We start from the raw sequence: 14124 nt of genomic DNA on the forward strand, positions 1-14124 counted from the left end.
GGGGTTCATGTTTTTTGCTGTACAATAATTTCATTTTCTCCCACTAATGGGTTGATACGCATGTGGTAGTGAATCCATCATTATTAATTTAATGAGATACTTTGGAAATTACATGAATATTATTTGATTTTTTAATATGCGATGCACTTTTTTTTTGACATTATTTGTTTTTTTAATATGGGATTCACTTTTTTTTTATATTGCTTGAGTTTTTTAATATGGGGTTCACTTTTTTTTTAATATTGGTTGGTGTTTAATATGGGGCCCACACTTTGTTTTTAAAGGACAACGGACGATGAAGCATGGGTCTAAACCCATGCTTCTATATAGTTAATTTAGTGGTCATTATTGAATCTTTCCTAACGCGACATTCTCTCATTTTATTGGGTGAAAATAATTTTCACCCCCCAACTTTGCTTTAAAAATCAAACTCCCCCCTCAACTTTGAATAATAATCATTCTCCCCCTTTTATGCTAATTGAATTTTTGAAATTCCTATTTTACCCTTACATTATCAACTTGTCTTTTTTTCTTTTACTACATCTCTTTAATCTATGTAACAAACTTCCTATAAGAAAATAACTATTATTTTCGAGATGAAAAAAGAAAAGTAAGAAATACTAGTTGAGTATATTACTTAATGTCGTTCTATACTGAAACAAATGAGAAGAATAAGAATTTTTTTATTAATAATAATTAAAGCTCTGATACTTATTTATACAAGTAAAAAATAACAGGTAATAATACCTTTCTAAATATATTTCAATGCATGTAATACAAAATAATTAATAAAAATAGAGGTATATTCCATAACAAATTCCTAAAAGATTACCTATTATATTATAAATAAATTTTAAATTATGATTCAAAATATTCTATTAATGACAATCAAAACTCGTATATATATATATATATATATATATATATATATATATATATATATATATATATATATATATATATATATATATATACACACACACACACACATACACATGCATGTACATACATAATATATACTTAATGTATGTAACATTAAAATATCAATCTTAAAAAGTAACACTTGATTTTGTGATAAATTCATAAAAGGATTATTCTACTTATAATATGAATTTTAAGTAAAAATCTACAAAAACCTAGGTTAAAAAAATAAATTGTATATAATATAAAAAGGTATTACATAAATGGATATTGCATAGGATAAAGGGGGGAGAATGTCTATTGTTCATAGTTGAGGGGGGAGTTTGATTTTTAAAGCAAAGTTGAGGGTTGAAAATAATTTTATTTTTCTTTAACTAAGTAATTTTGAAGAAAATTATAGATCAATATTAAGTGTATGTAGATTTTTATTTTTTTAAAATGTTTCTCTTCACTTCTCTACGTGAGGTAGTGGCTTCATCATATGACCATGCTTTCTTTATTAGATTCTTTATGAGACAACAAAAATTATGGCAATGATAACAAAAAACGAAAACAAAAAATTTTTAACGTTGAAATCCTCAAGCGGAAAAAAACCAAGCCAACTCTTATTATTCAATAAAGGAATAATCCTTCCCTAATATTCAAATATAAATGTAACGAAAAGGTAGATTCTTGTTAAAGCTAAAGATAGTTAGAACATTTTCCAACATAAATTAAAAGATTATATTTGATATTGTGTCATATATCAAGAACCTAAATGATTGCAAAAGTCTTACTCTTTGATCATTTTTTAAGTATACATTTTATTTATCGTATCATTTTTTTCTTGATATGATTGACTTCTCATATTGAGTGAGTTTTCATGAGATAATCAAGAATCACTTTCTCTATTTTTGTGTACATGAAAAGTATAAATATATTCAATTTAAAGGCGTTCACACTACTCGTTCTCAAGCATCAAGTTTTTCTTACTGTTCTATGACATTGTCCAAAAAATAGGGTCTATTCTCCAGCAATAAACCCAATGTAACGTATCAAGCTTTCCAGGCTATTCATTATATGTCAAGGAATTACTGATAGTCGAAACTTTTAGACTTAGGATTGGTGATGGGTAAACCCAAATATTTCAAACTCATGGTCGCAACCTTCACATATAGTATAGGCGAAATATTTTCTTCATCTTCTGAATACACATAGTTGGAGAAGAGAATTTTAGACATATGATGGTTAATCATTTGTATCTCGAGATATCATAGAAGAAGTGAGAGAGGATGTTATTAATAATGTAAGAATTTTGGGTGTTTGTTTATGCAAGAGATTATGTGAAGATGAAAATGAAGATTATTTTACCAGAAAATTCAGGCCAAAGAGAGATTTGTTAGGGTTTGTCCTGAATTTCCTACCTTATTTGGATTCTACCATAAATATGTTTTATTTCAAAAAGGTTTTCTTCGCGGAAAAAGTTTTCTTGGTGAAAAAGATCTCTTCCATAGTTGAATAATCCTTTCTTAGAGGATAAGTTTCAGACTTCTATAATTGTTAGGTTCGAACTAACAGGGTGTCATGCAGAAGCTTACGATCGCAAATCTTGAAAGACGATAAATCAGATAACAAAAGAACTATGCTAAAATAAGCATAATATTTTTATATGGTTTGATCAATTGACCTACATATAAAAAACTAGTAAAATAAAAAGAAACATAAAAACTATAGAGGCAAGTCATGATTATATAAATTATATGATGACATCATGCAGATCTGCCGATCCATGGCATGTATGAAAAGATGAGAAGAAAGAGGGTAAGAGAGTTTCTGAAACCAACACTTTTTGAGAACTCCCATGTTAATCTTTTAACTAGTAGCCCTACTGTCTATCGGAAATAACCTTTCTACCTCCAAGAAAAAATAAGGTCTTCGTACACTTTACCCATTGTTGTTGTAGTAACCAAGGCACACTAGGGGAGTCCAATTCTTCTTGGACCAAAATTTTCTTGATGTAGGGGACAGAAAACTCTAATCGAACATGTAGGAGACGAACAGAAAGAAGGTGGATTCATTTGTTACAAGGAAAGTGAAAAGAAAAAAAATTGAAAGGTTAATAATAAAAGAAAGGAAACACTGGTGCCGGCGGGGCTCGAACCCGCGACCTTCGGCTCATAAGACCAACGCTCTAACCAACTGAGCTACGGGACCATTTGATTATCAACCGACAAGGAACCTATTTCATCCATAGGTTGCATTGTCGTTCCTAGATCATGTTAACTTTACTCTCTCTCTTTTTATTTTTTTCGGTTGTTTATAGTTCTTTCTTTGTTTTAAGTGTTTACTGCCTCCGTCCATTTTTACTTGTTATGTACTCCCTCCATCCCATCTTAGTTGTCCATATTACTATAATTTTTTTTTTTGGTAAATCACATTACTATAAATATTTGTCCCAAAATACTTGTTCTTTTACAAAATTAAGATAGAATTAATTAAGTTTTTCCTACTTTGCCCTCAACATTAATTATTTTCTTAAGTAACCAATATTGATTAGAGTGTAATTAATTGGAGAGAGATAAAAATAATGTAGTAAAAATACACTTTTATTTATGAGTTCTTAAAGGGCGTGTAAAGGGGAAAGTAGACAAGTAATATGGGGCGGAGGGAGTATTGACTTGGCATGCCTATTAAGGAAAATAGAATAACAAATTTACTATATTACCCCGAACTATTGCTAAGTAATCTAATGATTGAAATCAATAAAACATTCTTTAAAAGTTCTGTAACCACTAAGAATTCCTTGAACTCTACAACCCAATAATTAATGCTAAGGGTAAATTATGTATGAAATGGAAATTATCTCTTGATTTTCTAAACTAATCAAGTAAAAATGGACAACCATACTTAGTATACATGACAAATAAAAATGGACGGAAGAAATATTATATAGGGGAGAATTGGGGTGAGGATTACAAAGTGAAAACCAAACATTTACCAACAAGATGAAAGTTTTAATAATCAATCAATTGAACTAGTAGTAAGATTCTCTACAATTACTGTTATATATTTATCCTTGTAAATTTATATTTTTGTCTATCCTCGTACAAAAAAATTTCTTTCACAAATTCTCGTTTGTATTGACTTTGAAAAGTAAGTGGAATCTTGCAAATGATTTAAGAGAGGTTTTTGCAAGTAAAAAGAAATAAACCGTCTGAATGCATCCTAGCTTGTAACTTATGGTTTCACGCGAACTCAATAGATTTTCTCTAATTATTATGATATATTAATGTGAGATCGTTGTATGGACTCATAGATTATAATTCTTGTATTCGTCTCTCTTGAGTCATGTGAATGATATATAGTACACTTTTGTAGTCATGTTTCTATTCTTTCATTTTACCGTAATAAAATTTGAAACTAGTTGAATGTTATTTTTTTTACTTGAGGGTATGTTTGGTTGGTAAAAAAATTTGGAAAATATTTTTTCTAGGAAAACAAGTTCCTAAAAAATATGAAGACTGACTTCTCTGGTAAGAGTAGGGAAAACAAGTCTCATTGTAGCATTCTACATTGACTGTCTCCCACCCACTGTCACCCTCACCCCCATAACTGTTATCCCTACCACCCCCACACCCCATCTTCCATAGTGTTTGCTTAGGTTATATACAAATATTTTTGGGATAATATTTTTTGCTTCCTTATCAAACACAAAAAAGATAAATAAAAACCCCACTTATTTTTCAGGAAACTATTTTCTAAAAAAAAAAAAAGATTTTTCTTCATACCAACACAGCCTAAATCAAATATCTGGGGGTACCTCTTTCATCTAGAAAACTAAACATACATCAATGCTTGTCTTTGGTTGAAAGAATTATTGCCTGGATTACGTGTTGGTCATCCAAACTGCTTTCCTATAGTAGTAGACTACAGTTGATAAAGAGTGTACTATTTGAAATGCAGACTGATTGGGCTTAAGTATTCCTCTTACTTAGGAAAGTAATTGTAATGGTCACTACTGTCTGTAGGGTGTTTCTGTGGACAGGAAGTCATGAAAGCTCAAAGAAAGCACTGGTAGCTTGGGATTCTATTTGTCTCCCTAAGTTAGCTGGAGGACTGAACCTTATTAAATTTCAGCATTGGAATCGAGCTGTAATTTGTAAACTTCTTTGGGCTCTGTGATGTGCCGTGAAATTATGACGCATTCGACGCCAATTGCATAGTCTTTTGTGAATCCTCAAGTACTTTTGATGTCGTTTGTCGTGTTTTTGTGTTGATTTGTAGAATAATAAGTGTTGGAAGAAACATGAGGCAAAATGAAGCAAAAACAAGCTAAAGTGAACCAAAACACCACCTGCGAGTCGCAGGTGCTACATCATTTGATGACAGAGATACTCAGAACTGAAGAAGTGGTGCAGCACATGCGAGTACCACATGCGAGTCGCACCTGATGCTGCACCACAGCTATTTGAAGATGCAGTACTTGCGAGACTTTGGTGAAACCTGCGACTCGCAGGTTGCATATGCAACACCAAGTGCGATTCGCACCAGATACGCAGGGGTATTTTTGTCTGGAATTGGTTCCCGTTTTGGAAAGTCTTTAAATAGATTTCTAGGGTTTTGGACTCATTATTCTACAGATTTTAAAGTTGTCTTTTTGTGGAGCTCATTTATTATTGGTTGGTGAAGCTTTTAAGAAATTCCTTTGCTTTTGTCATCTTCTCCATTCAATACTTTTATAAGCTTTATGAATACACTTTATATTATTTCTTTACTTTTAATGAATATTAGTAGCTAATCTCTTTAGCTAAGGTTGTGGGACCAAATGTGTTAGTTATGTGATCGGGTTTCATACTCATACTTCATTTATATGCTAATGGTGTTTTCTATTAACTCTTCAAGAGTTAATGTCTTGTGATGGTGTACAACATTACTTGTGCCTTAATACCATTACTTTGCTTGGAAAAGAAAGTGGAGGTTAGGAAAAGAGTTAATAGCAACAATTTGGGTCATTAAATCCATCTAATAGCTTGAGCTAGGAATAGGAAAGCTAGTTGAGGCTAAATGACTATTCTCATATAAAACATTTGAGAGCTTGGAAAAGCCTAGGATGAAATTTGCTAATTTGGTTGGAAAACTTTTGGCAAGAATCACGTGACTCTTGGTTTAATACACCTAGGCGTATGAATCAGTTGAAGTAATACCCAAGCGCATTACTTTCCATTGGAACCACAAACTTAGTCCCTTTTATCAATAGTTTACATCTTTTAACAACTCTTAATCATTAATGATCAAACATCAAACCAATTACTATTATATTCCCCTCTCCCTTGAAATATAGACTAATAGTCGAGCGTTACACTTAACAATTATTTTCCCTTCATTGGGTTCTATATTTGACAACAACCACTTACTGCTGATATTAAAGGTGTAATTTGGGCGTATCAAATTTTGGTGCCGTTGCCGGGGAATGCGGTCTAGAAATTTACTAATTAGTGTAAAACTTTACTTTTAGTCTTTATTTCTCTTCTTATTTTCTTTTGTTGTTGCGTGTTGTGCAGGAAATATGGACGAGGATGGTAATCCCATTCAAAATCCACCAGTGGCTGTCGCCGAAGTGGCGGCGGGGACAGGCTATGCAGCCGCAATATCTGCTCCGCCTCTAATTGGAAACTCTAGTTTTCACGTGACCAACACAATGCTACACCTGCTTAACACTAAGGGCCAGTTTGGCGGTCTACCCAAAGATGACCTGAATAAGCACTTAGGAACTTTCTTGGGGTGTGTTCTACTAATGTGCATCCGGGCGTCTCAATTGAAGCAGTCAAACTACGACTCTTCCCGTACTCCCTAACGGGGAAAGCCATGGATTGGTTAGATGATCTCCCGTCCGGATCCATCACTACTTAGGAGGAATTGACCGAATTATTCCTCAAGAAGTTCTTCCCTCCATCTCGGATGTTGCAACTCCGTGACGAAATCAACAACTTTCGTCATCTTCCTGATGAGGCTCTCCATGAAACTTGGATTTGTTTTAAAAAGAAAGTCAAAAGTTGTCCCAAGCATGTGTTGCCCGATAGTGTGCTTCTACAAACATTTTATAGGTCTTTAAACTCGGTCAACATATCAGTGGCGAACAACATCGCGGAAGGGTCTATTATGGATAATTCTTATGCCACCGTTTGTGAATTATTAGATAAATTGACCGAGACTAATGAAGCATGGCACACTAGGGACTCGGAAGTAGGTGGAGGAAGTTCCTCCAAAAATGTGCTCACTCGTGAGATGATTAAGAAAGAGGAAGTGAGAGATGAATCCATGGCTAAACTTGTCACCCAAATTGACCTTCTTACATAACATGTCATGGGTGGCGGAAGCAAAAAGGTGAATGTGGTAGAATCTTGTGAAGGGGGTTCTCTGAATGAGAAAAATGTATGATGAGGAGGTAAGTTATATCAACAATCAAAGGGAGGGTTCCCGTCCGAACTACCAAGGTATGAGTCAAGGATCTTGGCTGCAAGGTCAAGGGAATCAAGGTTGGAACAATGATCAAGGTAACTCAAATTGGAGAGATAATCGTGACAACAATCAAGGGGGTTACAACAACAACTACAACAATCATCAGAGTTCAAATCCGTATGTCCCTCCAAAGGCGAATCAACAAAGCTCTAGTCAATCGCGCACTAGCGATCCCGCTAGTTCAAAAATTGAAGGTATGTTGTCAAGAGTGTTGAAAAAAGTGGAATCCACCGATACCTTTTGAAAGGAGACAAGAGATGAGGTGAAATCAATAGGGCAAGTTGTAAGGTCACACTCCACCTCCATTAAACAATTGGAGTCTCAACTTGGTCAAATCTCGGCTATTCTCAACCAAAGGCAAAAAGGCGCACTCCCTAGTGATACTGTTGCGAATTTAAGGAATGATAGTGATCATAAATGCAATGCAATTACTACTAGGAGTGGTAAAACAATTGGGAAAGAGGCATTGGTGAAAAATAATGTGTTGATTGATGATGAGAAAATAGTTGAAGAACCCATTGTTGTTGAAGAAGAAGAGACTCCTAAGAAGAATCGGGCTAGTATTGAAAAGCCTATTGTTGTTGAAGATGCTCCGGAAATTAATGATGCTTCAAAAAGCAAGGAAGCCGTAGAGGAGGTACCAAAGGCTTCACCGCCCGTTATGTAGCATCCTCCTCTATTTCCTCAACGATTGGCAAAGAAAGTGGACGATGAAAAATTCCTCAAGTTCATCGAACGATTAAAGGGGCTCTCAATAAATATTCCATTAGTTGAGGCACTTAAGAAAATGCCCGGTTATGCAAAGTTCATGAAAGATCTTATGACCAAAAGAAGGAGCCCCAGCCTTGAAATATTGGGAGGCATTCATCATTGTAGTGCAATTGTTACCAAAGCTTTGGTACAAAAAAAAAAAAAGACCCCGGAGCATTCACAATTCCGTGCACAATCGGTAAATACAAGTTTGCAAAAGCTTTATGTGATCTTGGAGCAAGCATCAATTTGATGTCGTTATCTATATTCAACAAGTTGGGATTAGGCACTACTCGTCCTACCACGAAGAGATTACTTATGGCGGATAGAATCGTAAAGAGGCCCATTGGCATTCTTTATGATGTGCTTGTGAGAGTGGATCGATTTATTTTTCCGACCGATTTTGTGATCTTGGATTGCAAAGTTGACTTTGAAGTTCCCATAATCTTGGGAAGACCATTCTTAGCTACGGGGTATGCTCTCGTGGATGTGGAGAGAGGTGATTTGAAATTTAGGATGAATGATGAAGAGATCACTTTCCATATTTGCAAGTCAATAAAACAACCGGCGAATATGAGTGTTGTGTCAGTTATTGATACAATTGATGAAGCAATGAAGACAACCATCGAACATAAGCATATAGGTGATATGTTGGCAGCGGTGATAATGAACTATGAAGGGGACAACGAAGAAGAGTTTGAGGAGATGGTCAATGCATTGATTGGGATGGGGTCATACCACCTCAATCCAAAGAAACATGATCTTGATTTAGAAAACCGAGAAACTCCTCCTGCAAAGCCTTCCATTATTGATCCCTCTACTGTGGAACTCAAACCTCTTCCTTCACATTTGAGGTATGAGTTTCTTGGACCCAACAGGACATTGCTCGTGATTATATCTGCTCGGTTGACGAATTAGCAAAGAGAGAGGTTGATGGTGATCTTGAGAAGATACAAAAAAGCTATTGGGTGGTGTATTTCGGATATCCAAAGCATTCCGCTCGGTATTTGTACTCATAAAATTCAACTTGATAAAGAATGTGAGTCAAGCGTTGAACATCAAAGGAGGTTAAATCCTCCTATGCAAGAGGTTGTGAAGATTGAAATCATCAATTGGTTAGATGTCGGTGTTGTGTACCCTATATCGGATAGCTCTTGGGTGATTCTGTTTCAATGTGTGCCCAAAAAGGGTGGAATCACCGTGGTTGCAAATGCTAAAAATGAATTGATTCCCATCCGCACGGTCACCGGATAGCGGGTTTGCATGGATTATCAGAAGTTGAATAAGTGGACCAAAAAGAGCCACTTCCCAATGCCATTCATGGATCAAATGCTTGATAGGCTTGCGGGAAGGGATTATTGTTACTTTCTTGATGGTTATTCCGGGTACAACCAAATCACTATTGCCCCCGAGTACACCGATTCTTGAGGTTGAATTGTTTGATGTATGGGGCATTGACTTTATGGGTCCATTTGTGTATTCCTACAACAACAAGTACATTCTTGTGGCGGTGGACTACGTGTCTAAATGGGTGGAAGCCGTTGCGGTCCCTAATAATGAAGGAAGAAGTGTCACCGCATTCTTGAACAGGCATATTTTCTCAAGGTTTGGAACCCTAAGGGCAATCATTAGTGATGGGGGCTCTCATTTTTGTAACCGGTTATTCAAGACTCTACTTGAGAAATATGGATTAAAGCATAAATTTGCCACCCCGTATCATCCCCAAACAAGTGGACAAGTTGAAGTCTCAAATAGAGAGATTAAGAGCATACTCTCCAAAAAAGTGAATGCTAACCGAACCGATTGGTCAAAGAGATTGGATGATGCTTTATGGGCTTACCGAATGGCTTATAAGACACCAATTGGCATGTCTCCTTATCAATTAGTGTTTGGCAAAACTTGTCATCTTCCGGTGGAACTTGAACATAAGGCGTTGTGGGCCTTAAAAAAGTTGAATCTAGATTAGGGAGATGCCTCAAACTTGAGGATGGAACAACTTAATGCGCTTGATAAATTTCGACTTAGAGCTTATGCTAGCTCTTCACTCTACAAGCCCCGCATAAAACACTTCCATGATATGAAGATCTTGCAAAGAGAATTTATCCCCAGGGATCGCGTATTGTTGTTCAACTCAAGGCTCCGGTTGTTTCCCGGAAAGTTGAAATCCAAATGGTCCGGCCCATTTGAAATCACCCAAGTGTTCCCACATGGAGCAATTGAACTTGTTTGCCCAAGTGGCAATAAAATCAAAATGAACGGGCAAAGGGTGAAGCATTACTTGGGATCTCAGAATGAAGCAAAGATTATTAAGGTATTCTTCCTCAATGAGCCATGAAAAGGTACCAACGTCGTGCTGCGATGTAAAATCCAGTGCTTCTTGGGAGGCAACCCAAGTTTCCTTTTTCATGTGTTTGTTGTTTTTACTTTCGTGATGTTTTTGATATGTGTATAAGTGTGTAGGAGTAAGTTGTGTGCACAAAAGAAGAAGAGTTGGAAAATTGTCAACAGGCATAACATGCTGCAGCACATGCCACTCGCATGTCATGCCTGCTGCAGCACTCGCGTCTCTTAGGTGGTGCAAAATTGCAGGCCAAGAAGGTCACATTTTCTGTCAAGAAGTGCGAAGAAAATGCACAACATGTGATTCGCATGTTCAACATGCTGCACCACATGCGAGTCGTATGTTGTGCAGGTAAGTGCAAATTTCACGGCTCAGTTGACCGACCCGACTCGTCTTTGTTTTTAAAATTTCAAATAAGAGGCACGTAACTGATGGTTTCATCAGTTTCGTCCCTTCATTTTCCCTCTCCTCCTTCATCCTTCTTCCCTCCTATATCATTCCATCACCCCATATCACTCCAATCATTCCTAATCACATCACAAATCATCATTATTGTTTCTTTCTAATTCGATTTGGCAAGCTTTTTCAAGCGTGCTCACTTTCATCAACCCTCAAGGTATGAACACTCTACTATTCTTTACATTAAGTGATGCCTAAGAAATGCTTCAATCCATGTCATTGCCATTCTGTTCCACTTGTTGTAATTAATTAGTTTGGTGAAGAATTATCTTATGCATTTTGTGGGTTGTTAGGAATTGATGAACAATGGGGAATTCTTAAGTACCAATGCTTGTGTAATCCTACTAGGTTGATAAAAAAGTGGTTGTTAATGAATAATTAGGTGACAAATGGGGAATTCTTGAGTACCCATTGTCGTAATAGTTGATTGTTGATGAATGTTCACAACTTGTTTGATGAAATGCCTAAATGGCCCTTAGTGTGCTTAGATTTTGTGGAAGTGTGATCATTTGCCAACCTTGGGGAATTCTTGAATACCCAAAGCACATTACCTGTAGAATAAGACCCATGATGCCCTCAGAATTATAAAATTGACATTGTCTTTTATAAGGGATGACCGTCGAACATTGGCACGAGTGATTAAATAGCTTTTCCCAATGATAGACGGGGTGACAACCTTCTTAAGGAAAATAGTTACATAAGCATGTTCTTGTGTGTGCACGAATGTGATTGCCTGTGAATATGTGTTGTGTATATATCTCTGTATTCGAAGAAAAAAAAAACAATAACAAAAATGTGTTCAGTGCTTCACCTATGTGCAGCATCTGCGAGTGGCATGTTGAACATGCGAATCGCACTTGCTGTAGCAGGTGTTGACAGTGAAGAACAAAACTAAAGTTCGAATTGTGCAGCACCTGCGACACTACATGCGACTCGCATGTAGTGTTTCACAGGTGATGCAACCCTGCATTGCTATGTTTTGCCTTGATTCTTTCTTCTTACTTAAAGAGCACCATAAATATTGGGTATATTTTTGTGTGATGTGCAGGATGGATCGAACAAATAAAGCATAAGGTGGAGGAAAAAGAGCAACATGACAAGACTCCACCTCGAGAAGAAAAGAAAAGGCACCTGAGGATCCGGTCCCCCAGTCTGAAGAGAGGACACATGAGGCTTCCTCACCTGAGCCCGAGGATGTCGTCACAAGAGCTGAAAGAATTGAAGCGGTGGAGCAAAGGTTCACCGTGCCTGGATCCAGGGACCTGTACAAGGCTTCGAGCGTTATTAAACCCGATGGAAATCCAATCCGGGGCTTTATTGTAGAAAAGAGGGTCAGTCTGAATGGTCTACAGGACCAATGCCCATGCATCATCCGTAAGCTCGAGGCCTTGAGATGAACCTATTTCATGCAGCTGGCTGAATATTGCCCAGCCCTTGTGATGGAATTCTATGCGGCTTATGCGGCCAAGTTGAATGCAAAAATCTCGCGCCGCCAACCCAAGAAAAATGTGGAACACTTCTGTAGGATTCCAGTTCGGGGGAAGGATATCGATTGCGCTGCTGATACTATAACTTCCATCATATAAGAGCAGCGACGAGAAACAGACCCTATTGAAGGTTGGCCTCTAGTGAATTCTGAATATGAACTAAGGATGGAGAACCCGGAGGAACAACGAGAGTGGGTTGCTTCAGTGATTGCCTCAGGGAATCCGCCATGGCTGAATCCATCTGTCTCTATTGAGAAGAACACTTTCAACCGCGAAGCTAAGTTTTGGCTATCACTGGTATCATCGCGGGTGCTTCCCTCCAAGAACAACACCGACATACCCATTGCGAAGTGTATTCTCATTGCTTCACTCATGTCCGGGTACCTCGCCAATGTGGGGGTAATTATCAGAGATGAGATCAAGAACAAGTCCACTCAAAAGGGCACATCATTCCCTTTTCCTTGCTTAATCACTGAATTATGCTGAAGAAAGAAGGTTCGTGATATTCCTCGGGTGGACAGGATATTAAAGGTTGACCAAACGATATATTACACCAAGTTGGAATCGGGGACTAGAAAGAGAAAGTGGGTGAGTCCAGCGCCAAGAGCCTCGACAACAATACTTAATGCTCACATTCTTGAGCCCGAGGACTTGGCCACAGATGATGATGCTACAGCTCCTAGTTTTGTGCCTCCCACTCCGGGGCCTGACCCTCCGAGTGCTCAATCTTCCACTACAGTTCCCTCTGCTCCCATTCCACCATCCACCATCCAGCACAGCAGCTCGTGGGGTTTCTAGCGAGGGTATGGGAGTGCTTCGGGCAGCAGATGCTAAGGTAAATTGGCTTGTGGAGAAGCTTCCTAATTTTGTGAAAGAGGCTACTGAGGCAGCGATGGAACCATATATTCAGGCTATCATAGATATTCAAAATGAGCAGAACAAAATTAAGGAGCATGTACGCCAGATCGATCTTTAGATGGAGCGTATTGCAGGGGGTGGTGAAGGAGGACTTCCAGCCATTCGGGCAGACCTAGCAAAGGTCAAGGAGGATATTTGGGTGTTGAAAGTTTCGGACATTGAGCTCACTGCACCCATTCTACCATTCGGTGCCTCCTTATTCTCCACTGGGCCCAGAGTACCCGCCATACCTTTGGGGAAAGGAGTTGAGAGAGTAGCTGAGGAAGAAGAAGAAGAAGAAGAAGAAGAAGAAGAAGAAGAAGAAGAAGAAGAAAAAAAAAAAAAAGAAAAAGAAGAAGAGGAAAGTGAGGAAGAGTTCGAGGAGGAGCTTGAGCGTGACCCAGCTGTTGAGAGGGTAAATCCGTCTTGAGTTGGTGAGACAGAGTAGGAGGCCCGAGAGAGAGAGCATCTCGAGGAGGCACATACTTCAGCTCGGGCTGCTGGTATTCCTGAGGACAAGATTGACATATATGTGGCCATATAGCAGTCCTTTGAGACGAGCAGGAAGTCAAGGGGGGCATCCCAACCCCCGAGGGTGGGTGAGGCCAGTTCATCCACCGCCCCTCCAGCTGACATACCATTGCCACCATCTATGGGCCCTGAGATAGTGACACCCAGGCCAGAGGCAACAGTGGAGGGTGATACTGAGACGACTCTGTTGATAGTGCCTCCATTGGAGGTCCTTCCTGCTGATTAGACACCATCGGATGC

General features: G+C 38.0%; 1 non-coding gene across 1 annotated transcript; it reads right to left on the reverse strand.

Annotated features, from left to right (window-relative positions):
* Nucleotides 1-3040: 3040 nt before the first annotated feature.
* On the reverse strand, nt 3041-3114 carry TRNAI-UAU (transfer RNA isoleucine (anticodon UAU)). The gene has a single exon. It is a non-coding gene; the product is annotated as a tRNA-Ile (tRNA).
* Between the last annotated feature and the right edge of the window lie 11010 nt (nt 3115-14124).

This window comes from Lycium barbarum, chromosome 11, assembly GCF_019175385.1.
Source record: "Lycium barbarum isolate Lr01 chromosome 11, ASM1917538v2, whole genome shotgun sequence".
Lineage (NCBI taxonomy): Eukaryota > Viridiplantae > Streptophyta > Magnoliopsida > Solanales > Solanaceae > Lycium > Lycium barbarum.